The sequence below is a fragment of the Bos mutus genome, chromosome 9, assembly GCF_027580195.1.
Source record: "Bos mutus isolate GX-2022 chromosome 9, NWIPB_WYAK_1.1, whole genome shotgun sequence".
Lineage (NCBI taxonomy): Eukaryota > Metazoa > Chordata > Mammalia > Artiodactyla > Bovidae > Bos > Bos mutus.
Window position 1 is genome coordinate 5,922,955 of NC_091625.1, and position 25,605 is coordinate 5,948,559.

Below are 25,605 nucleotides of genomic sequence, written 5' to 3' on the forward strand. Positions count from 1 at the left end.
TGGTTCCAAATAGGAAAAGGAGTACGTCCAGGCTGCATATTGTCACCTTGCTTATTTAACTTCTATGCAGAGTAAATTATGAGGATCACTGGGCTGGAAGAAGAACAAGCTGGAATCAAGATTGCCGGGAGAAATATCAATAACCTCAGATATGCAGATGACCCCTTCCTTATGGCAGAAAGTGAAGAGGAACTAAAAAGCCTTTTGATGAAAGTGAAAGTGGAGAGTGAAAAAGTTGACTTAAAGCTCAACATTCAGAAAACGAAGATCATGGCATCTGGTCCCACGACTTCATGGGAAATAGATGGGGAAACAGTGGAAACCATGTCAGACTTTATTTTTCTGGGCTCCAAAATCACTGCAGATGATGACTGCAGTCATGAAATTAAAAGACGCTTACTCCTTGGAAGGAAAGTTATGACCAACCTAGATAGCATATTCAAAAGCAGAGACATTACTTTGCCAACAAAGATTCGTCTAGTCAAGGCTATGGTTTTTCCTGTGATGATGTATGGATGTGAGAGTTGGACTGTGAAGAAAGATGAGCGCCAAAGAATTGTTGGTTTTGAACTGTGGTGTTGGAGAAGACTCTTGAGAGTCCCTTGGACTGCAAGGAGATCCAACCAGTCCATTCTGAAGGAGATCAGCCCTGGGATTTCTTTAGCAGGAATGATGCTAAAGCTGAAACTCCAGTACTTTGGCCACCTCATGCGAAGAGTTGACTCATTGGAAAAGACTCTGATGCTGGGAGGGATTGGGGGCAGGAGGAGAAGGGGACGACAGAGGATGAGATGGCTGGATGGCATCACTGACTCCATGGACATGAGTCTGAGTGAACTCTGGGAGTTGGTGTTGGACTAGGAGGCCTGGCGTGCTGCGATTCATGGGGTCCCAAAGAGTAGGAGAGGACTGAGCTACTAATCTGATCTGAATGTGAAAATGACTCCTTGACCCAAGGGCTAGAGAATGATGCTTTGTAAACAGGCATATGAACAACATTAAACACATTATTCATCTGCACCAGAGCTCTTGGATGACTCGGTGCATTGTCAATGAACAATAATATTTTGAAGCTTTTTGATCAGTTTTTCTCAGCAGGTTTAAAATATTCAGTAAACCATATTGTAAACAGATATGCTGTCAAACAGGTTTGTTGTTATATTAACAGAGAATAGGCAAAGTAGATTTAGCGTACTTCTCAAGGGCCCTACCATTTTCAGATGGTGAATGGTCATTGGATGTAACTTGAAATCACCAGAGATTCAGCCTGTCCTTGAAATTTTGAAGCCAGGCATTGACTTGTCCTCTCTGGATATGAAAGTCCTAGATGGCATGCTTTTCAACATGAGGCTGCTTCATCTACATAAAACATTATCATTAAGTGCATCTACCTTCATTAATTCTATCAGCTAGATCATCTGAATAAGTTGCTGCAGGTTCTACATCACCGCTTACTTATTGTTTCACCCTGCACTTTTCTTAAACCTCATGAGCCAACCTCTGTTACTTCAAGCTTTTCTTCTGCAGTTTCTTCACCTTTGTCTGCCTTCCCGGTATTGGAGAGACTCGGGCCCTGCCCTCGATTAGGCTTTTATTACTAAGCTTAATCATTTCCAACTTTTGATTTAAAGTGAGAGACCTCTGACTCTTAAATATTTAGAGGATATTGCAGTTTTATTAATTGGCCTAATTTCATTACTGTTGTGTCTCAGGGAGTCAGGAGGCCTGATGAGAGGGAGAAAGCTGACAGGGAACTACTGGTCAATACGGCAGTCAGATAACACATTACTTTTATTAAGTTCACCATCTTAAACAGTCATGATTTTTTAAAATTAATATTGTAATCTAATTAAAATTTTCAAGATTTTCTTTTTTGTGGTTAATTATTTGATTGTTATTTATACAATATTTATTGCACTAGTTAGGTGAAAATCTTTATTGCTTGGTATAGCTAAATGCACATTCTTTTTGTAACCAAGCTTTTATAATGATATTTGTGAACATAAATCATTTATAACCACTCTGCTATGTGTTATGGGACTAACATTGAGCAAAATACATATGATTTCACTGCTTGTAATACATATAGTATTGAAAGAAAAATTCAGACAAAAGTTAATATAATGTAGTTTTCTCAGAACTAAGAAAAAGTGAGAGTATTAGAAAACTCAGATAAACTGAAGTGCAGAGAATAAATCAGACCTAGGTAGGCAGCAGAAACCCATGACAACTTCCATTTATGGGGTAATTAGCTCATCTGAGTAGGAGAGGGGCTTCCAAGGTGGCACAAGTGGTAAAGAACCCAGTTGGCAATGCAGGAGACTTAAAAGATGCAGGTTCGATCCTTGGGTTGGGAAGATCCCCTGGAGTAGGAAACGGCAACCCACCCCAATATTCTTGCCTGGAGAATCCTATGGATAGAGGAGCCTGGCAGGCTACAGTCCATGGGATCACAAAGAGTAGGACATGGCTGAACGACAGGAGAGGGTGGAGAAATACACAGGTATAGGTAAAATTATTTTGAAAGCTTGAGAAAAATACATCCAAATAATAGATGGCAGGATAGGTTGCTGGGGCATATTGGAATCCGGAAAAGTTGTATGCAAAAAAAAAAAAAAGTACCTTAACCTCCAAATTTTTCAATTTTTGTCCTCAACCCAAGTTTTTAACATTAAAAACAAGTAAAAGAGGGGATGAAAAATTGGAGATAAATCTGATGTGGACTCTGTCCCAGCTCAAATACTGCAAAACCAATAAAAAGGTAATAGCTCCAAAATTTGACAGTTTGACTAATATGGCAGTTTGACTAATTATATCTGAATTAAAGCTAAACATGGCCCAGACAAACTCAAATCAGTCTAGTGTAACCAATAGGGTTAGCAACTTGGCGTAGAAACCAGTGACAAAAGAAGGGCTTGCACTCACTGAAAAAAAATTGTTTTTTTAATTTTATAGGAAAAAAGAAAGAAAACTGTATTACAAACAGTATTTGGTTATATTTTTTGTTAAAAGAAATTGCCTTGAAAAATAAAAAGATTATATGACATGCAAAGGAGTCAAAAAAAGGAGAGAAAATAGTTAATAGAATAGTAATTTTAGTTGAACCTGATATAGTTACAGACTAGTAATGTAAAGTAGCTTCCATAATAAGTAAAAGTTTTGCTAGAATATTGGCTATAATAGCTGAAGACATTATGAATTTCAGGAGAGAAAAGGAAAATGATAAAAATGAAAATAAGATAGCTGAAAATACAATAAAATAAAGTAAAAAAAAAAAAAAAAAAAAAACACCACCTGTACTTCTTTTTAGGATATAAAATGAAAAAAAAAGGGGGTTAAAGAGAGAAGTAAAAATATATATAAGCATTTAAGAAACAAGTTTATCAAAGATCTTAATTCTCATATTAACAATAAAACAAAAAGTTATAGATAAGATTCACATTATTCTAAGAGACTTTGAAGAGTCTACATATGTGATGATTTCTTCCTATGACTGGGTATCAGGAAAAATGTCTCCTCTCAGTATTTCTATTCAATATCTAGAAAAGTTTTTAATCAGTGAAATAAAGCAGGAAAAAAGTGCATGGGAAACTAAGGTACTGAACTGTTTTTCTGTAAACAAGCTATGATCTACAGGTTTAAAACCCTAATAAATCCATAAAAATGTCAATAGAAATGTTAATAGAAATATTGAATGTATTACATTTAGAACATTTGCAGGATACATGGTCAGTGTACAAGAACAAATTCAATTTTTTTACACTGGCTAAAAATGTGGAATTGATACTTTAAATTTTGTATTCACTAACATCAAAGATTTAGAACTTTTAGGGGTAAATTGAAAAAAAAATTGCAAATTATACACAGCATCACTGAAAGAAATTAGAGAAGACTGAAGAAGAAGAGGTAGAGAGTGATTATGATTTATTACTTTTAGGATTGACCAGAGATTTATTATTTTTAGAATATTCACTCCCTTTAAATGGTCTGTAGATTCAATGTAATCCCAATAAAAATGTCACAACAAAGTTTTGTATACATTTTCAAGCTGGTTCTGCTATATATATAAAAATTTAAATAGCCTCGTCTAGCTAACAGGTTTTTGAAATCTGATAATTAAAAGATCTACACTCGCATACAGGGTTGTCATTACCATTTTTCTAAATTCCATATATATGTGTTAGTATACTGTATTGGTGTTTTTCTTTCTGGCTTACTTCACTCTGTATAATAGGCTCCAGTTTCATCCATCTCATTAGAACTGATTCAATTGTATTCTTTTTAATGGCTGAGTAATATGCAAGACAGCAAAAGAGACATAGATGTATAGAACAGTCTTTTGGACTCTGTGGGAGAGGGAGGGGGGGATGATTTGGGAGTATGGCATTAAAACATGTATAATATCATATAAGAAATGAATCGCCAGTCCAGGTTCGATGCAGGATACAGGAAGCTTGGGGCTGATGCACTGGGATGACCCAGAGGGATGGTATGGGGAGGGAGGTGGGAGGGGGTTTCAGGATGAGAAACATGTGTACACCTGTGGCAGATGCATGTTGATGTATGGCAAAACCAATACAATATTGTAAAGTAAAATAATAATAATAATAATAATAAAATAAAATAAAAAGACCTACACTACCTGGTATCACTACCTCAAAACATTGATGCTAATCAATATAGTATTTTACTGACCATAGCAAAAGAAATATGGGTCAATAGATCATATTAGAGAATTGTAATTAGACTGGTCACATGTATGGTCAGGTGATTTTGACAAAAGTACTACCTAATGCAATAGGGAAAGGATAATTCTTTCAACAGTAGACTGTACAGACAATTTTACCTTATTTTATATAATAGTAATTCCTAACTCACAGCTTATATAATTTTTTTTTTTTTTTACAAAATATACCATAAATCTAAATGTAAAGGCTAAAAACACAGTTTAAAAAGAAAATAATACTTTTGCCACAGGATCTAGATGTCTGGCAAGAACATTGTTCCTATCCTTACTACAACAACAACAACAACAGAAAATCTGCAATTTCATAACTTTACTGAATCTGTCATCTATGCTCTCACAATAACAAGTTATACTAACATTAAGACGAGCGTATCTGCTGCAGCATCTGACTATGTGACCCCATGGATTGTGGCCCACCACAGTCCTCTGTCCATGGAATTTTCCAGGCAAGATTACCAGAGTTCATAGACATTTCCTACTCTAGGGGATCTTCCCAACTCCAGGATTGAACCTGTGTCTCTTGCAAATTTAATGCCATGAGTATATATATATATATATATTTTTTTAATATAGGATGTACAGTTCTGGACATTGGTAAGAATGCATCTAAAATTTTAACAAATCGCTAAGGAACTAATGAAGCCTTGGGGGTCCCAAGCACAAGAAAAATTGACACTCATGCTTAATCCATTTCTGAAAATGTTGAATGTGCTGTGAGGACACATTTCTCATGGTGCCTATCTGGAAGAGAAGAATGGCAGCTACAGAAGAGAATATATGGTGGCAGGATCACTTAGGCACCAATCTCAAGACCCAGAGATGGACAATCTCTCTAAGGCTGAGTCTTAATCAGGATAGCAAAGAATCCTCTTCTACCCCGTTCTTCCAGGCTAATAAAGATCAACTATAAAGTGATTTTAGTAAGTAGGACAGTAAAAAGGCAAGAGTATGAAGATAACTCAGACACAGCACAAAGTGGAAAATACTGAGGTTCAAGTGTGTGTTTAGACAAAATCTCCAGTAAAATAGCTTGCATCCTTAATATAAATTAATCCTAGAAAGAGATCTAACCTCTGCCAGATAAAAGATGCCTACAAAATATTCATCATGCATAATATGAAAGACTAAGTGTTTTTCCCAGAAATTGTCACTTCTATTCAACATCATACTGGCCAAGGCAAGGAAGAAAGTAAAAACTTATAAAAGATATATGGTTTGTAAAAAGATATGTAAAATATATATTCAGGTGTAATGATTGGCTATATAAAATCTGAAAAAATCCTAAAACACCACTATAACTAATAAATACATTTAGCTAGTTAGATGATGTAAGTTCAGTATAAAAACTGAAATCTGTCACACTACATGGATGAATTTCATATACATTATGCTAGTGAAAGAAATAAGACTCTATGACTCTATTTGTGTATAATATTCTGAGAAAGGAAAAGCAATGTCTACAAGTAACAAAATGATCACAGGGCTTGCCATGTGAGGAAGGATAGCTTCCAAGGAGCACAGGAGATTTGAGGGGGATAAGCTTCCCATTTCAAGACGGTGGTGGCAGTTATATGACCCAATATTATATCAAAACTCACAAAATTGCATACTAAAAATAGTAAATGCTACTTCATGTTATATCTGAGTAGACAAGAGAAAAAACTCAGAAAATATTTGTGAAAGCAGATAATTTTTAAATAGAACAAAATACCCACAAACAATAATTTCATATATTATCATTCATCACTGATGGATGAGGTTACATCTAAAGTTAAATTTTTATGATGTTTCATTTTATGAATATGCTACACAATATTTATCCACATTCTTCAGTGAAAATTTTATATTAAAATAAATTAATGTGGTATTGGAAAATAACAGTTAAAATAATTGAATATATTTGTATAGAATTATATAGAGTGTAATTTTGTGTTTAAAAACTTAAGGAAAATTTTGGTAACTTAAAAAAAGTTCTAAGGACTTCCCTGATGGTCCATTGGTTAAGACTCATTCTACAAGCTTTGCCATGTGGCCTCAGCTCAGTTGAGCCTTTCAGTCATATCCAATTCTTTGTGACCCCATGGACTGTAGCACGCCATGTCCATCACCATCTCCCAGACCTTGCTCAAACTCATGTCCATTGAGTCAGTGATGTCATCCAACCATCTCATCCTCTGTCATCATCCAGCCTTCTCATCCAGCCTTCTCCTCCAGCCTTCAGTCTTTCCTAGCATCAGTGTCTTTTCCAATACTGGAGTCTCAGTTACAGCATCAGTCCTTCCAATGAACACCCAGGACTCATCTCCTTTCGGAGAGACTGGTTGGATCTCCTTGCAGTCCAAGGGACTCTCAAGAGTCTTCTCCACCACCACAGTTCAAAAGCATCAATTCTTCAGCACTCAGCTTTCTTTGTAATACAACTCTCACATCCATACATGACTTATGGAAAAACCATAGCTTTGACTAGACGGACCCTTGTCGGCAAAGTAATGTCTCTGCTTTATAATATGCTGGCTAGGTTGGTTATAGCTTTTCTTCCAAGGAGCAAATATCTTTTAATTTCATGGCTGAAGTTACCACCTGCAGTGATTTTGTAGCCCAAAAAATAAAGTCTCTCACTGTTTACATTGTTTTCCCATCTATTCACCATGAAGTAATGGGACCAGATACCACCTAACACAAGATAAAATAAAATAATTTAAAAAACAAGTTCTAGAATTAATTTTCTGTATATTTAATTTTGTTTTGATCTAGCCTCAATTCATGATTCCTGTTAGTATAAATATTCAAATCATTAGGATATTTCCTTTAATTTCCCCTTTTTATTTTATTTTTATTTTCATAGCAAAATCCGTATGTTCTGAAAACATTACACGATCAACTATAAAAAAGTCCTGGCACAAAATGTTAAGAGCACCAATGCTATTGTTACTGTTATAATAAAATCACAGAAAAATAAAGATTCCTTGAACATTTGTTTTATATCTGTCCCTGTAGTAGGGAATTTACATGTATTTTCTTTCTCATTTACCTGTCAATAGTCCTTTGCATAAAATACTATTATTATTATAAACCACAATTCCTGGGGAAAAATGAGATTCACAGAAAAACCAAGTGATGATCCGAGGTCAAATAAGAAATAAAAGGCAATAAACACTTGGTGAAGTTGTTTCTCCTCCTGAACCTACATTCTTAACAGCTGTAAACATTCTTCTCTTTTTGTTCTTCCTCCTATCACTCACGTGATGCTCTGCATAGTGGTTTTTTAGTACTTATTGTGTGCAAAATTATCTAAATGAATTTAGTTATTTATTCTTTAAAACAGTCTCTGAGGAAATTGTGAGTTGAATAAACATGTCAATGTGTGTTCAGTTACACCCTCAAATAGGAATTGACTTTGTACTAGCAGCTTATAGTGCAAAATAGACATGATGGTCTTCCCTGATGGCTCAGAAGAGTCCAGAGGAATTGATAGAATATAAAATTATAAGTAGAGAAATAAATTAAAAAGTGTTAGCTGTGTGAGAATCTATCAAAGAAACACAAATGTGTAAGATAAAGAATCATGGTCACAGAAAAACACTTTAAAAAGATGGGTCAGGAAAGACTACCTGGAAAGATTTGATTTGAAAAGTAAGTGATGAGAAGCCAACAATTATCAACAGTGTAGGGAAGGGATTTCTAGATAGAGGAGAAATTATGTTTAAGGACACAGGTGAGAAAAAGAGCTGATGCTTTTCAAGAAACAGAAGTTGCCAATTTGCCTGGCACATAGTAGGTGGGGAAAGCACACAGATGAGGAAGGACCGTTGTTAGGACACAGTTTTGGCCTCAGAGGCCATCATAAAGTTTGAATTTTTCTATATGGTTCTAGGAAACCAGTGAAACATTAGACAAGTGATATCATTAATTTTACCTTTGAAGAATCAATCACTTTGATTGCCAAGTTATTGATGGAAAATGTTAATGGCAAGGCTAAGACAACATTGCCCAAGTGGCAGAATTAAGATCTAAACCCTGGTGTGAAGAAATTCCAAGTCAGCTCAAACTCAAAGTCAACACCTTCTTGACAGATAAAGATTCACTGGGAAATGTCTTCTATTTGTTTTACCACCGTTTATCTAGTTTATCATTTATTACAAAATCTAAACAAAGGAATTAAAATAATATGAGACAACCCTGGCTTCTCTATTGCAACATAGCTTAATTTTATTTTGACCTGAAATAGACTCATTGGGCTTTTTTTTTTTTTTTCCCTTTTTTCTCTTGTATATTGTGAGAATATCAATATGACATTCAAAGGATGGCCACTTGGGGGAAGCATCTATTGGTCCAAATAAGTATGGTACGTTTCATCAAGTAAATTGTAAATATAATACAAGATTAGAATTTATTACAGAGAGTTCAATGAAAAGGCAAAGGAACCAGAGATCGAATTGCCAACATATGTTGGATCATAGAAAAAGCAAAAGAATTCTAGAAAAACATCTACTTTTTCTTCATTGTCTATATTAAAGCACTTGACTGTGTGGATCACAACAAAATATGGGAAATTGTTCAACAGATGGGAATACAGGCCATCTTACCTGCCTCCTGAGAAACTTGTATTCAGTTCAAGAAGCAACACTTAGAACCAGACATGTAACAATGAACTTGTTCAAAATTGGGTAAGGAGTACATCAATGATGTATATTATCCCCTGCTTATTTAAATTCTATGGAGAGTACATTATGAGAAATGCCACACTGGATGAATCACAAGCTACAATCAAGATTGCCAAGAGGAATATCAATAACCTCAGATATGCAGATGACAACACCCTAATGTCAGAAAGCAAAGAGAAACTGAAGAGGGTCTTGATAAAGGTGAAAGAGGAGAGTGAAAAAGCTGGCTTACATGTCAACAACAACAAAAAAAAACTAAGCTCATGGTATCTGGTCCCATAACTTCATGGCAAATAGTTGGGGAGACAATGGGAAGTGTGACTAGACTTTATATTCCTGTACTTCAAAATCACTGCAGATGGAACTGCCGCCATGAAATCAAAAGACCCTTGCTCCTCAGAAGAAAAGCTATGACAAACATAGTTCAGTTCAATCATTCAGTCAACTCCAACTCTTTGTGATCCCATGAACTGCATCACACCAGGCTTCCCTGTCCATCACCATCTCCCAGAGCTCATTCAAACTCATGTACATTGAGTCAGTAATGCCATCCAACCATCTCACCCTATGTCATCCACTTCTCCTGCTTTCAATCTTTCCCAGCATCAGAGTCATTTCCAGAGTCAATACTTCACATACAAGTATTGGAGCTTCAGTTTCAGCATTAGTTCTTCCAATGAATATTCAGGACTGATTTCCTTCAGGATTGACTGTTTGTATCACCTTGCAGTTCAAGAGATTTTCAAGAGTCTTCTCCAACACCATGGTTCAAAAGCATCAATTCTTCAGTGCTTAGCTTTTTTTATGGTCCAACTCTCACATCCATATATGACTACTGGAAAGACCATAGATTTAACTAGATGGGCCTTTGTCAGCAAAGTAATGTCTCTGCTTTTTAATATGCTGTCTAGTTAGGTCACAGACTTCCTTGCAAGGAGTAAGCATCTTTTAATTTCATAGCTGCAGTCACCATCCGCATTGATCTTGTAGCCCAGGAATATAACTCTCTCACTGTTTCCATTTTTTTTCCCCATCTATCTGTCATGAAGTGATGGGGGACCAGATGCCATGTTCTTCATTTTTTGAATGCTGAGTTTTAAGCCAGCTTTTTAACTCTTTTCTTTCACTTTCATCAAGAGGCTCTTTAGTTCCTTTTCACTTTCTGCCATAAGGGTTTCTGCTATAATGTCATTTGCCTATCTGAGGTTATTGATATTTCTCCCAACAATCTTGATTCCAGTTTGTGTTTCATCCAGCTCTGAATTTCACATAATGTACTCTACATATAAGTTAAATAATGAAGGTTGATAATATACAGCTTTCACGTACTCCTTTCCCAGGTTTGAACCAGTCTCTTGTTCCATGTCCGGTTCTAACTGTTGCTTCTTGACCTGCATACAGATTTCTCAGGGGGATGGTAAGGTGTTTAGTATTCCCATCTCATGAAGAACTTTCCACAGTTTTTTTGTGATCCACATAGTCAAAGGCTTTAGTGTAGTTAATGAGACAGAAGTAGATGTGACAAATCTAGAAAACATATTCAAAAGCAGAGACATCACTTTGCCAACAAGGTCCTTATGGTCAAATCTATGGTTTTCTGAACTTAACATGTATGGATATGAGAGTTGAACCCTAAAGAATGCTTTCAAACTGTGGTATTGGAGAAGACTCTTGAAAGTCCCATGGATATCAAGGAGATCATACCAGTCAATCCTAAAGGAAATCAACCTTGAAAATTCATTTGAAGGACTGATGCTGAAGCTCCAATACTTTTCTTACCTGATGTGGAGCATCTACTCGTTGGATAAGACCATGATCCTGGGAAAGATTGAAGGCAGGAGGAGAATGGGGTGACAGAGGATGAGACAGTTGGATGGCATCACTGACTCAATGAACATGCATTTGAACAAATTCCGGGACATAGTGAAAGACAAGGAAGCCTGGTGTGCTGCAGTCACAAAGAGTCAGATATAACTGTGCAACTGCACAACAAGAATTTATTACTGTGAACTCAGTGAAATGGCAGATTAATTGCTCCAGTGTTTTATATTTCAAAAGCTTCAGTAAAGAGTGACTTGATATGAGTTCTATTTAAAAATGAATTCATGTTAATATTTTATGAAAAAAAAAAGACTTGCTACTGTAAAATACTCACTTTTTTGTATTCATATTAGGCAACTTTTACATTTTTAATAAAAGAAAAACCACCTGAAGTTATAATAAAAAATTTTGACTAAGTGATTTCAACAGTGGAACAAAAAAGAAGAATGCACAGAAACTTATTTCCTGATTAGATTAAATTTTCATGAATCTTCTCATATAAAGTATATGAAGAGTTTTCTACAATCTATTTCCTTTCACTGGGATGTAAATGATTTTACATTTCTGCTCAATAAAACTTCATGACCCATGAATCATGTGCTTCCACTCAACCACCCTCATTATTTAAAATTGTCATTTAAGGATCACTATAGTTAATATTAATTATTGACAAAATATTTCATAGTTCTTTACTAAATTTGTTTAACAAGAATTGAGTCTTCTCTATTGTACCACGATGTTTAATAGTTTTGATTTTTTTAATATAAATATATCAGCATGATATTAATATCAACAGAAATGAATTTATTGATTTCAAAATAATAGCCTCATGTACAAAATATTAAGCATCTAGTCACATATATTTCTCAAGTAAATACTATCAGCAGTCCTTTTGTCATTTTTCCTTCACCTGAACTTCACACATACATGATCATGCACAGAGTTGAAAATTTTTCTTTTCATAAATATCCCATGATTTTTCTTGGCTAGACATTATAGTTTATCAATTTTGTAAATAAACAAGTTGCCCTTTTCTTCACATTAACACTGTTTAGAATAAATGCTATCTGGTCCATTTGATGATAATCTTCTTAGTTCTTCTACATTTGTCAAGAGATGCCTTTCTGGAACTAAAGAGCTTCTTGATGAAAGTGAAAGAGGAGAGTGAAAAAGTTACCTTAAAACTCAATCAGACAGAAAAAGAGACACAGATGTATAGAACAGTCTTTTGGACTCTGTGGGAGAGGGAGAAGGAGAGGGTGGGATGATTTGGGGGAATGTCATGGAAACATGTACAATATCATATAAAAAATGAATCACCAGTCCAGGTTCAATACAGGATCCCTGGGGCTGGTGCACTGGGATGACCTGGAGGGATGGTACAGGGAAGGAGGTGGGAGGGGGGTTCAAGATGGGGAACACGTATACGCCCGTGGTGGATTCATGTTGATATGTGGCAGAACTAATACAATATTATAAAGTAATTTGCCTCCAAATAAAATAAATAAATTTAAGTTAAAAAAAAACAAAAAACCTCAACATTCAGAAAACTAAGATCATGGCATCTAGTCCCATCACTTCATGGCAAATAAATGGGGAAACAATGGAAAGAGTGAGAGACTTTATTTTTGAATGCTCCAAAATCACTGCAGATGGTGACTGCAGCCATGAAGTTAAAAGACACTTGATTCTTGGAAGAAAAGCTATGACCAACCTAGACAGCAACTTAAAAAGCAGAGACATATGTTTCCCAACAAAGGTCCACCTAGTCAAATCTATTGTTTTACCAGTAGTCATGTATGGAGGTGAGAATTGGATCATAAAGAAAGCTGAGCACTGAAGAATTGATGCTTTTGAAATGTGGTATTGGAGAAGACACTTGAGAGTCCCTTGGACTGCAAGGAGATCCAACCAGTCGATCCTTAAGAAAGTCAGTCCTGAATAATCATTTGAAGGACTGATGCTAAAGCTGAAACTCCAAAACTTTGGCCACCTGATACGAAGAGCTGACTCATTTGAAAAGACCCTGAGGCTGGGGAAGCTTGAAGGTGGGAAGAGAAGGGGACAACAGAGGATGAGATGGTTGGTTGGATGGCATCACTGACTCAATGCACATGAGTTTGAATAAGCTTTGGGAATTGATGATGGACAGGGAAGCCTGGCGTGCTGCAGTTTATGGGGGCACAAAGAGTCAGACATGACTGATCGACTGAACTGGACTGAACTGAACACTTGTCAAGGTTTACCGTGAAACCACCCCCTCAGGGTAAGTTCAGTTCAGTTCAGTTCAGTCGCTCAGTCGTGTCCGACTCTTTGCGACCCCCATGAATCGCAGCATGCCAGGCCTCCATGTCCATCACCAACTCCCGGAGTTCACTCAGACTCATGTCCATTGAGTCAGTGATGCTATCCAGCCATCTCATCCTCTGTCGTCCCCTTCTCCTCCTGCCCCCAATCCCTCCCAGCATCAGAGTCTTTTCCAATGAGTCAACTCTTCACATGAGGTGGCCAAAGTATTGGAGTTTCAGCTTTAGCATCATTCCTTCCAAAGAAATCCCAGGGCTGATCTCCTTCAGAATGGACTGGTTGGATCTCCTTACGGTCCAGGGGACTCTCAAGAGTCTTCTCCAACACCACAGTTCAAAAGCATCAATTCTTTGGCACTCAGCCTTCTTCACAGTCCAACTCTCACATCCGTACATGACCACAGGAAAAACCATAGCCTTGACTACGCGGACCTTTGTTGGTAAAGTAATGTCTCTGCTTTTGAATATGCTATCAAGGTTGGTCATAACTTTCCTTCCAAGGAGTAAGCGTCTTTTAATTTCATGGCTGCAGTCACCATCTGCAGTGATTTTGGAGCCCCAAAAAAATAAAGTCTGATACTGTTTCCACTGTTTCCCCATCTATTTCCCATGAAATGATGGGACTGGATGCCATGATCTTCGTTTTCTGAATGTTGAGCTTTAAGCCAACTTTTTCACTCTCCTCTTTCATGTTCTTCAAGAGGCTTTTTAGTTCCTCTTCACTTTGTGCCATAAGGGTGGTGTCATCTGCGTATCTGAGATTATTGATATTTCTCCCGGCAATCTTGATTCCAGCTTGTGTTTCTTCCAGTCCAGCGTTTCTCATGATGTACTCTGCATATAAGTTAAACAAGCAGGGTGACAATATACAGCCTTGACATACTCCTTTTCCTATTTGGAACCAGTCTGTTGTTTCAAGTCCAGTTCAAACTGTTGCTTCCTGACCTGCATACAGATTTCTCAAGAGGCAGATCAGGTGTTCTGGTATTCCCATCTCTTTCAGAATTTTCCACAGTTTATTGTGATCCACACAGTCAAAGGCTTTGGCATAGTCAATAAAGCAGAAATAGATGTTTTTCTGGAACTCTCTTGCTTTTTCCATGATCCAGCAGATATTGGCAATTTGATCTCTGGTTCCTCTGCCTTTTCTAAAACCAGCTTGAACATCAGGAAGTTCACGGTTCACGTATTGCTGAAGCCTGGCTTGGAGAATTTTGAGCATTACTTTACTAGCTTGTGAGATGAGTGCAATTGTGCGGTAGTTAAGTTTTATCATCATAAATATGAAAAACTTATGCTTGTCTTCTGAATGTGTTAGCTTATGATGTATGTGTGTACATATGCACATGTGTACACACACTTACATTTACATATATAGGTGCATTTTTCCTTATGCCACTTTTATTAAGTGAACATAGTTATTATCTCATTTCATTTTCCTTCCTATGTAGAAATTCTACATTGATTCTCTCAATACTTTGTAATAAACTTCTCAAATCTATCATATGAGAAATCAGTGTACTGGAATAAAGGGAAAAATTTTCTATAGAATGAAAACTTCTTTGTCATTGTTCAGTCACTCAGTCGTGTTCCACTCTTTGCACTCCATGGACTGCAGCACGCCCAGCTCATCTATCCTTCACTATCTTCTGGAGTTTGCTCAAACTCATGTCCACTGAATCTGTGATGCCATCTAATCATCTCAAAGTGTCTCCTTCTCCTACTTTCAATCTTTCCCAGAATCAGGGCCCTTTCCAATGAGTCATCTCTTGGCATCAGATGGCCAAAGTATTGGAGCTTCAGCTTAGTATCAGTCCTTCCAATAAATATTCAGGGTTGATTTCCCTTAATATGGACTCATTTGGTCTCCTTTATGTTTAAGGGATTCTCCAGAGTCTTTAGCACCACACTTTGGAAGCATCAGTTCTTTGGCCCTCAGTTAAAACTAAGATTCAAAATAAAAACCAAACATTTAAAATGTATTAGGTACTAGCAAAAAGGATAGTAGAAGATGTAAAAAACTGAAATTGATATAGCTCTCACTCATTTTATGATCTGTGACCAGAACAATAATATTTGAAAAGAACAAGAGAATATTGGAATTAAAGATACAATTCCTTATGAACCAAACTTCTAAAATGGAACATAATTTTTATGGAAATAATTCTGTGTTTGGTGAAGAAATGGCTGAATAAATGATGTTTAATTGCATAGACTATGTTTCCATAAAATATTGATATAATCAAGTATTAAAAATATGGGCAAGTGATTTAATATATTCATTTATGACTCCTAGTAACAAACCCATGTGTGTGTGCTTGTGGTGTGTGTGTGTGTGTGTGTGTGTGTGAGTAGAGTAGATAGTCAAATAAGGGAGTAAATAATTACTGAAATAATTAAAGATCAATTACAACCTAATCTCAAAATAGGACTCTGGAAGTATCATTTGACTATTCTTCTATTAATTAAAATGAAGCCTGAATAGTAAAGTTTAGTTATCTACTTGACTTACTTGGTATTTAATTTTTAAAAGATAATTATTGCAGCATTAACTCATACCTATATTAGATATACATCACATTTAAAATATGTTTAATACATTTGCTAATTGTTTTCAACAGTTTTCATGGTGTTTATATATGTCTATTTGTTCACATATCACTTTACATATGATATGTGATATTTATATATTTCAAGTTTTACCTTTGTTATGTTTGTGAAGAACAAAAGAATTAAAAATGTCTTCATGATTTAGTCTATATAAATTTAATAAATATATTACTATTAGTCAAAATTTTAATCACAAAAGATTTTGGGTGTCAGGCACATAAAGAAACCTTTTGAACACCAGAAATTATTCACCACTTCTTTTTCTTTTCCAAGAATATAATGTGAACATTCTGAAGGTGTTGACTATTGTGGTACCTCTGTAAAGAGTATATTTAATTTGATTTGAAAAATCGACATTCAATAGTCCTTTCATCTCCAATTTAATTAAGAGATCCTAGCTTTTTAAACTTTTCTTCTATGCTGAGAGCATATTTTTATTCTTATCTAATAGTTCTGAAGCCAATAAGAACAAAAAATCAATTTACCATTGGTATCTAGTTCCTAATTCTGAGGCAGTAAGAGGGAATATTTAGACAGTTTTAGAAAGGAAGGGAGAACTATGCTTGCTAATCAGAGCCATTCACTCATTTATTCAAAATATGGCTACTGGTGTCATCTGTTCCAAATAATGAGATAGAGCAGTGACTATCTTTGCTTTTACTGAGTTTCTCTTCTGTTGAGACACAAAAAATTCATAAGCAGATAAATTCATATTAACATATATTATGCCATGAAGAAAGATAATATGTGATAAGGGGAAAGCTGTGTGTAGGGGAGGACTCTCTGAGCAACATCATAAGGCAGACACCTCAGGAAAATGGGGGAATGGGCCAGGACAGGTTTAGAGGACCGACACATGTAAGACAGAAGAAACCAGCGTGGTCTTTTCTAAGGTCAGCAAGAAGCAGTGTCTCAGGGGAAGAGCTGTAGAGATGAAGTTAGATGGATAGGCAGGGCCCATGGTGATGGGAGCCCACTAAAAACCCTGAGCATGGCAGTGTTACAACCAGTTATCATTTGCAAATATCATTTTATTTGCCATTTTGAAAATAACTGCAGATAATTGAAAATCAAAACAAGGGGACTTCATCAGAATGTACTATAGTAGTCACCTTTCCCTGATGATAGCTTCTACCATCTTGTATCAGGTTTGGACAGACCTCAAAACCTGATATGAGAAGCTCAGGGATTGCAACTCACTGGTCCTGCCAGCTACCAGGGCAGGGTAAAAGGATCAGTATTTCAGCACATCTGTAACCATTCCCAGCCCATGTACATTGATACCAGATTTAAGAAATTCTGGTTTAGCTGATAATGAAGGTGCTAAGAAGTAATGAAATTGGGGATATATTTTAAAGAAGCAAACAGAAGTTAATAATAAATTTGGAGTATGGGATTAACATAAATACACTAATGTATATACTATACATAAAACAGGTAAATAAGGACAGAGAACCGTACCTAGTATCTTGTAATGACCTGTAATAGAAAACAATACCAAAAAAAGAATATTTAAATATATGTATAACTGAATCGGACTTCCCAGGTAGGCTAGTCGTAAAGAACTTGCCTGTAATGCAGAAGACATAATGGGACATGGGTTTGATCTCTGGGTCAGGAATATTTCCTGGAGGAGAACCTGAAAACCCACTCCAGTATTCTTGCCTGGAGAATTCCATGGACAGAAGAGCCTGATGGGCTACAGTGCATAGGGTCTCAAAGAGTCAGACATAAAAAAAAAAAAAAAAAGAGTCAGACATGACTGAAGAGACTCAGCACAGCACATAACTGAATCACTGGTATACATGTGAAACTAATGAAACATTATGAAATAGATAGCTAGTGGAAGCTGCTATATAACACAGGGAGCTCATCTCTGCTCTGTGATGACCTAGAGGGGTGGGATGGGAGGGAGGCAGAAGAGGCAGGATATATATATATATATATATAGCTAATTCACTTTGTTGTATGTTGTAAAGAGGGTATACTTCAATAAAAACAAAAAAATTGTAAATCTACTATACTTCAGTAAAAAAATTATATAAAGTGTGAGGAAAGGAATGAAAGTCATGAAGTAAAAAAGAAATAACAGAATAAATTACTGATGGATTCACACAGAACAAGAATCACAGAGAGAAGTTAAAGAAGACTGCAGGTCTTGGGCCTGAACAATCTTTAATAAGAGATATCCATTGTTGACCTGAGAGCACTTCAAGGGAGTAAATCAGAGTTCTATCTTAATAAAGTAAAGATTATTAGACTTTTAAGGGAGATTTCCCATGGTAGTTAGATGTGGATCAGGGAAGATGGATAATTGAATTGAAATCATCCGCATATGTATATATATGAATCTATGGGACTGAATGAAATCAATCTGAGTTTGACCAATATCAAATGATCCCTAAACCTGTCTGGTATCACCTACTCATGCACGCTCTGCTGCTGCTGCTGCTAAGTCGCTTCAGTCGTGTCCGACTCTGTGCGACCCCATAGACGGCAGCCCACCAGGCTTCCCCGTCCCTGGGATTCTCCAGGCAAGAACACTGGAGTGGGTTGCCATTTCCTTCTCCAATGCATGAAAGTGAAAAGTGAAAGTGAAGTTGCTCAGTCGTGTCTGACTCTTCGCAACCCCATGGACTGCAGCCTACCAGACTCCTCTGTCCATGGGATTTTCCAGGCAAAAGTACTGGAGTGGGGTGCCATTGCCTTCTCCGCATGCATGCTCAGTCATGTCCAACTCTTTGTGACCCAATGGAATGTAACCCGATAGACTCTCTGTCCACGGAATTTTCCAGGAAAGAACACTAGAGTAAGTTAGATTGCCATTTCCTACTCCAGGGGATCTTCCAGACCCTGGGATTGAAGCTGCATCTCTTGATTGAAGCTGATCTCTTGTATTGGGGGGCAGATTCTTTACCACTGAACAGCCACTTAGTCCTGACTGCCTCTGGTGTCATCTAGGATATTACAAAGCATCACTAGGTCATACCCAGAGCTTCTAAGTTAATTGACCTGTAAATAGAGTCCAGGCATCTGTATTTAGTAAATCACTGCAATGAATTCTAAAGTATAGCCACTGGATTATGGAGAAACTCACTGGTATGAGTGATAAAGATGGTAATAGTGAGGTATCTTGGGGGAGTCACTTTTACCCTCTTTATCATTCATACAGTGAGACACAAAGAAATGATCTGGAGAACATGACTATGAAATAGTTACCTGTGAGGAAAAGAGTTTGGTCTGAAGTGCGTTCACTTGGCAATGAAGAACGCCTTCCACAGGAGAGAGGGGAAACTTTATCCAATGCATTTGTGAAGTGGAGTCATGGAACTGCTGAGAAGTTTACATTCTAGCTGGGGAGACAAAGAGTAAAGAGACAACTGCTCTACTGTGTGGTCAGTGGGTGATCAAGTTCAAAGATGAGGTGTTCCTCCTTCAGCCTTGAGGAATCGGAAATCACCCAGGAAGAGGGACTACTAGCTGGAAAATGAAGGAGCACAAGTTATGATTTGGTCGTAGATTGTGGAGAAGTTTCCAGGGGTGGGGGTAGGGGGCATTGTCATGTAAGGATGAAAGTGAAAAGTGAAGGTGAAAGTGAGGCCGTGTCCAACTCTGTGATTCCATGGACTGTAGCTTACCAGGCTCCTCTGTCCCTGGGATTTTCCAGGCAAGAGTACTGGAGTGGGTTGCCATTGCCTTCTCCAGGTGATCTTCCCAACCCAGGGATTGAACCTGGGTCTCCCGCATTGTAGGCAGACTCTTTACTGTCTGAGCCACCAGGGAAGTCCATATAAAACAGAAATTCTGGGAGCTGCAAGCAGTTGAATATCTTTATAGTGTACAGTGATTTGAAGAGTGGCAAGAGACAGGACAGAAAGAATAAAAGGCTAAACCCTGATTTCAGAATCCTTTGTATTCAGTGTGCCATGCCAATGAGTTTGGTTGAGTTATCACAGAGAAATCAGGAGTCACTAAGGATGACCCAGAGGGATGGTATGGGGAGGGAGGTGGGAGGGGGGTTCAGGATTGGGAACACGTGTACACCTGTGGTGGATTCATGTTGATGTATGGCAAAACAAATACAATATTGTAAAGTAATTAACCTCAAATTAAAATAAATAAATTAAAAAAATACTATCATCAAAAAATCATTAAATAAATGTTAAAATATGCACTGTGAAATAAAAAGTCATCAATGTTATCAATTCAAGTTTTCATAGTTATCTGTTTAAGTATATACTGGATCACACATTCTGTAATTTTTTTACAGTGTTGTTTCCTAATTATTTTACAAACATCTCTCAACCACTAATATCATGTTACCACTTAAAAAAAAAAAGTTCCTTATTTGATTAGTTTTGATCTTGGGTGTCTCTTCCTGTATTTATTGACCAGTGAAATGCCTTTTGTGAATTAACTGTTTGTATCCTTGGCCAATTTTTCTTCTGTGGTATTTCTCTACTTTTCATTGATTTGAGAGCATGGTTACATATTAAATTTTAGTTGTCAAATATGATTAAAGATTTTCTCATGTCTTGTCTGCCTTTTAGTTTTTGTTTGATAGATGGATGGGTAGATGGATATCATATTTAAATATGTTTTAAGAAATGGAGAGCAGAATCTCCATTCAATGTTGTTGTCTGATTATATGCTCTCTCCAAGATCTGGTTTGGTGGAAGAGATTTCTTTGTCTAAGCCCAAGGTTCAACCACATCCATGACTGATCAGTAGAGAGGAAGAAAGGCCAAGTGGTCTGCCTTTCAGGTGCCATCACATTCCAGAGCTCCCTGTGGGCTTGCTTTTATCTACAGGACTCTTCCTTTGAATAGTCCCACCCTCCTTATTAACCTGCAGGTGTTAATCCCCACAGCCCTCTCAGTATGCTCCCTGAATACAGATTTTTCACAGAGTTTAAACTAATACATCTTTAATTCTGAGCAGTATCTTTGTGGAGAGAAAGTATATATCTTTATGCATGCATACTTTTTTCCTACCTGAGAGGTTATACTTTTAAACATAACATTATTTTCTAATTTTTAAATAAATATTTAAAACTATAATGCATCATTTTAAAACATTCTTGAAGATGCCATATTTGTGATAAAATAAATTGGAAATCCCTCAAGTCTTGTTTCTAGATGTGATTTTCCCCAATTGACTTTGGTACATGTTTCTCATTATCACTGTTATTATTAATTTATAGCAGAATGTGTTGTTTAATAATGCAAATCTATATTGTAGTGATAAATTCAGGACACTTATACTTGCAGTTGAGTTTTGGAAAATTTTGTCAAAGAATCACTGCAAAAAAAAAAAAAGGAAATGAGTATTAGTTACAGCAATTTCTTTGAAATTGTACATTAATTTGGGTAGATTTGATTATTTTTGAAAAATATTTAATTTCACATGAGAAACATGCATTAACTATTTTGTACTTGCTTTCTTTCCAAGTCCTCACTGAAACAAAGTAGTTTCCATAATGTGAATTCACATATATCTTGTGGCATTTCTTTCCCAGTAGCTTATTATTTCCACTTGGTATCAGTTCAGTTCAGCTCAGTCGCTCAGCCGTATCTGACTCTTTGCAACCCCATGGACTGTAGCATACCAGGCCTCCCTGTCCATCACCAATTCCTGGAGTTTACTGAAACTCATGTACACTGAGTCAGTGATGCCATCCAACCATCTCATCCTCTGTCGTCCCCTTCTCCTCCTGCTTTCAATCCTTCCCAGCATCAGATTCTTTTCAAATGAGTCAGTTCTTCGCATCAGGTGGTCAAAGTATTGGACATTCAGCTTCAACATCAGTCCCTCCGGTGAATATACAGTACTGGTTTTCTTTAGAAAGGACTGGTTGGATCTCCTTGCAGTCCAAGGGACTCTCAAGAGTCTTCTCCAACACCACCATTCAAAAGTATCAATTCTTCAGTGCTATGCTTTCGTTATTGTCCAACTCTCACAATCATACATGACTACTGGAAAAAACATAGCTTTAACTAGATGGACTTTTGTTGGCAAAATAACATCTCTGCTTTTTAATATGCTGTCTAGGTTGGTCATAACTTTTCTTCCAAGGAGTAAGCATCTTTTAATTTCTTGCTTGCAGTCACCATCTGCAGTGATTTTGGAGCCCCCAAACAAAACTGTTTCCATTGCTTCCTCATTGATTTGTCATGAAGTGATGGGACCAGATGCCATGATCTCAGTTTTCTGAATGTTGAGTTTTACGCCAACTGTTACACTCTCCTCTTTCACTTTCATCATGTGGCTCTTTAGTTCTTCTTTGTTTTCTGCCATAAGGGTTGTATCATATGCTTATCTGAAGTTATTGATATTTCTCCCAACAATATTGATTCTAGCTCGTGCTTCATCCAGCCCAGCATTTATCATGATGTACTCTGCATATAAGTTAAATAAGCAGGGTGACAATATACAGCTTTGATGTACTCCTTTCCCGATTTGGAACCAGTCTGTTGTTCCATGTCCAGTTCTAGCTGTTGCTTCCTGACCTGCATATAGGTTTCTCAAGAGGCAGGTCAGGTGTTCTGATATTCCTATTTCTTGAAGAATTTTCCAGTGTGTTGTGATCCAGACAGTCAAAGACTTTGGCATAGTTGATAAAGCAAAAGTAGGTGTTTTTCTGGAACTTTCTTGCTTTTGTGATCATCCAGCGGATGTTGGCAATTTGATCTCTGGTTCCTCTGCCTTTTCTAAATCCAGCTTGAACATCTGGTAGTTCACAGTTCACATATTGTTGAAGCCTGGCTTGGAGAATTTTGAGTATTACTTTATTAATGTGTGAGATGAGTGCAATTCTGGGATAGTTTGAAGATTCTTTGGCATTGCCTTTCTTTGGGATTGGAATGAAAACTGACTTTTACCAGTCCTGTGGTCACTTGCTCAATCTTCCAAATTTGTTGGCATATTGAGTGCAGCACTTTGACAGCATCATCTTTAAAGGTTTGAAATAGCTCCACTTAATTCCATCACCTCCACTAGCTTTTTGTTCGTAGTGATGCTTCCTAAGGCACACTTGACTTCGCATTCCAGGATGTCTGGCTCTAGGTGAGTGGTCACACCATCGTGATTATTGGGGTTTTGAAGATCTTTTTTGTATAGTTCTTCTGTGTATTCTTGCCACCTGTTGTTAATATTTCTGCTTCTGTTAGGTCCATACCATTTCTGTCCTTTATTGTGCTCATCTTTGCATGAAATGTTCCCTTAGTATCTCTAATTTTCTTAAAGAGATCTCAAGTCTTTCCCATTTTATTGTTTTCCTCTATTTTTTTGCACTTAGTAGAAGAAATCTATTCATGTTTTACTGTTCTAAAAAGGCAGTTTTCTGTGTTGTTTTCTTGGTTCAAAAGATTTTTAAACTCTTTTTCTTGAGTTTTAGAGGTAGATAATTTTAGTTTTATTGGGGATTTTTCCATTATTGAGAACACTAAAGAAATTTCTAAATAAATGAATTAAGCAATTATACTCTTCTCCTATTTTTTCAAACATGAAATATTTAGGTTTATTCATTATTTTATTGCATTATTTATCATTTTATTATATTATTATATATTTTTTCCTTATTTTGGATTACTGTATTTTGTAATTCTAGTACTATACTTTAAAATATAATCATTATCAGGGTAAATTTTTAATAGTTTTAATGTGATGAAAAATATTCTTTACATCTATTTAATAAAAAGAAAACAATCAAAAGTTAATGTTTTTTCTTAAATTTACTTCTACATTTCAGTCTAGATGTATTATTTTGAAAGCTTTACAACTTCCCTAACCTGGTAATTGTTTACTTTCTTTTAGAAGGTAAAAGTGAAGTTGCTTCAGTCGTGTCCGACCCTTAGCAACCCCATGGACTGCAGCCTACCAGGCTCCTCCGTCCATGGGATTTTCCAGGCAAGAGTACTGGAGTGGGGTGCCATTGACAAAACTGGAATGGCTTTAATGCAGAAACCAAAGGGTTTCCAATGCCCATGGATAAAGATTTGCCCGAGCAAATTCTAGAGGACATGTACATAATTTTAAGAAGTGAGCTGCAAATGCAAGAGAGTTTGGGTCCCATTAATGTGCACCTTAAAAACAGAAGTTTCATAAACATTCTTGAAAAACACCTGCTTCTCTTTTCCAGGTACTTGCAACCTCAAATAAAGCAGCACAGAAACCCAGCACAGGAAGAGTTGGCAGGCAGCTGAGTTTTCTCTGAAAGGATACCTGGACCAGAAAGTCTTGGTTCTACCCTATCTGACAGGGGTCTCTGCAAACCTGTGTACAGGCGCTCTGTGAGACACGCAGGTGAGCAAGGAAGGCCGATGGAGACAGTCATGAAGCCTAGTAGCAAAACCTGGGTCATCCTTTCCTTGATTTCCTGTGCTTGTTTTTTACCCAGAAAGGGGCATCTCCACTAGCCCCTGATCTAAGCCTTGCAAAGCCCTCTTTGTTCTAGGACCCCCACAGCTGTCTGCCCCCGCATGTACTTCTCTTCACCACTAGAGACCACCTAAAATGAAACCACCACAGATTCCAAACCAAAAACACCTAACACATATATTGTAAAAATTTCAGATAAAATAAATCATATCTTCTCAAAGTTTGGTGGGTTTCTTCTTATTGTTCCTGAGAATGCTTTATAAGCAGCAACAGACTTGAAAGGTTAATAGCTGCTATGGTTGGTTTTCCTTCTAAGGTCCTGAGTCAACCAAAAACCAAAATGAAATAAGCATACAAAAAACCCTGGAATTGAAGGTAGTAAGTTCAATTTGATAATTTTTCTGTGAATTTTGATTGTATAATTCAAAACTGAATTATATCATCATTTTTATTTTCCTACATGTGTTTGGTTAAATACCAAGACTTAAACATTGTTAAGCTTATCATTGGTGATTGTATACCTAAAATTCCAGGAGTTAGGCTACATAAAATTTAACTTATTTAGCATATGGTATATGAATTTCCATACATAATATATTAATTTGTACCTAACATACATTGTTTGTAGAAAAAAAAATGAGCTGTGTGTCATGTTTAATGTTTTGTGACATATCAGTTAATACAGGAAAAATTTTGTGTGATGGGTCATTTGGAAAGAAGTAAATAGATTTGTATGCATGATGTTGTGGTCAGCATGAAGCATTTATTATTTTTATGAGAATTATATTGGCCTGATGAAATGAAAATAACCCTGATATTAAACTGTAATGAATCTAGCCACTATAATATTTTTCTTCCTTTGAAATATGCAAATACAAAGGTCAATGTTAGGTCAGGTTCATCATTATTAAAGAATTCCAACTGAAAAATTTGTAAAATTTATTTTTTAATTTTACTTTTTTCACTAAGAAATTCACACCATTAGGGAAGGAATCCGATATACACTTGGCATTTACTTGATTTATCTTTTCCTGTCATTCAAGATTATACCAATGGTGAAATTTAGTCCTGGTCACTG